Source organism: Solanum tuberosum, unplaced genomic scaffold (genome assembly GCF_000226075.1).
Source record: "Solanum tuberosum cultivar DM 1-3 516 R44 unplaced genomic scaffold, SolTub_3.0 scf00061, whole genome shotgun sequence".
Classification (NCBI taxonomy): domain Eukaryota; kingdom Viridiplantae; phylum Streptophyta; class Magnoliopsida; order Solanales; family Solanaceae; genus Solanum; species Solanum tuberosum.
In genome coordinates, this window is record NW_006238993.1 from 2,100,121 (window position 1) to 2,102,241 (window position 2,121).

Here is a 2,121-nt window from a genome sequence, read left to right on the forward strand (position 1 = left end):
AAAGAACTTTTGGAAACGAATTCTAATTTTCTTCTAAGTTTATTGGTTCTCTGAGAATTTTTCTCCATTGTAGAACCTTGTTGAAAGAGTTTTCAAGTATATTTGAAGTTGAGTTTTTGATTTTGAGGATTTTGTACCATTGTAAAGACTTGGATTGCAATACCCAAATTATGGAGAACGTAATTGGTATTGAATTATTCCCTTTTATGATGTTGTGTGGCTAAAACCCCAATTCTTGGGGTGTGATCATGTGATTATTTCTCTAATTATCTTATGGGTATTGTTGTTTAATGATTTAAATGTTGTTTTAATGTGGGTTTAATTGATAGTTGTATGTTGATTTATGAATTGTAGTTGCAAATGCGATTTTAGCTTAGTGTTTTAGGCTTGTTCGAGAGAGAGGTTCTAAAACCAAGGTTATCGATTGACGATTTTAGTGTGTAGGTTGTAGTGGGTTCAGCTCAAGAGAGTGAATCTTAACTCATTCCTACCTATCTAGCTTGAGAGAGTAGATAAATTAAGGTTTTGGGATGTTTATAGTGTTAAGCTTGTCGAGGTTCGAGAGAACTCGCTTGAATCGTAATAGTTGTTCGAGAGAAAACTATTGCATCTATAGTCTTGCCTACCCACTGAGATTCAGAAATTTATTAATAAACTTCTATTACCCATATAGTTAAATTAGCCTAAAATTGATCATATCCCCGAGAATCCTCTTTTACCTGTCTACTCCCTTGTTTTCGTGATTATCGTAGTTGTTAATTGACACTTTTAAACCCCTCATCTGATATTCATCGTCAAACCTTTACCTTACTTTGTTTGATTTCGACAATGTCTACTTTTATAACCGATTAGAATCACAAATTCTACTTCTTAATTGAATTTCGTATTGCACCACTCCCTATGGGTTCAACCCCAGCTCTTCGTTGGGTTTTATACTAGATAACGATCAGTTACACCTAGTATTGGATGAGGTGTAGTTTGAGCGTTTATCACACACCTTCTCCTTCTATGGAGCAGGTAGGTATATCTTCCTCTCATGTTGTGCCCTCATCTCTTTCTAATATTGATGTTGTTGATGATGTGCCTACCCCCACTCCTATTACCTGTCCCCCTTGACCTAGTCCTTGATATATCAAATGGGTAGTCTTGCCCAGTCTGTGGATGTCATAGTCGCAAGGATTAAGAAGGACATGCCCGGGCTAATTAATAGGGCTATTAAGCAGGTTTTGATTCCTTTCGAGGACATGGTGAATATGTGTGAGGAGATGTTTGAGGACCATAGTGTGAGGTTGGACAACCTCCGCCATATTAGAGGCCCGAGAGAAGGATGAGGGTAGTTCTGGTGCACTAGATGCCATGATGGATGAGCTTTCTGCCTTGCGAGCAGATGTAGACCAGCTTTGTTCTAATGATAATTTGATGCTATGGGGTGAGGCTACCCTACCAAATGTACCAGCCTCTATGCCACCATCAATTCTTAGTAGTGATCCTCCTTCTAGTGTGCAGTCTGAGTTAACTGTGAGTATTGATGATTTTGTTGTTGATACATAGAGGGCTGATGATGGTATGGTTGAGTAGATAGATGAGGAGGACTTGAGGAGTGAGGAGGATGAGTATGGGATTGCACAGACACTCATAGAGGTGTAGGAGACTAAGGAAGTGATTGTTATCACAACCCGAGAGCACCCCCTAGTCGTAACCGGCGTACTCGACCTCTCGGAGGTCTAATACAAGCCTCTTAGCATTCATTCATCGCATAACACTAAAAACCATAATGAATTAAAAACTTTTTTTACCAAGAAAATATTTCATAAAAAAAAACAATAGCAAGCGGAAGACTTTCTAGACTTTATACATGACGTCTCAAACCATCTAATACTTTAGAGTACAAAATTCGGGACTAATCCCGTACACAACTTAAACAATACTAAAAAGACATAAAAGAACATATTGGGTATTGTCCTCGAATCTATGAGGACTCACCAAGTCTTCATCTTCAACACTTAGAAACCTATCAAATAGCCATGACATTTCACCATCTCCAAATCCCTATACTTTAGTTCAAAAGGGGAAAGAAAGGGGTTAGAACAATTAAGTACAAAGTATGGGAGCCATGCAAAA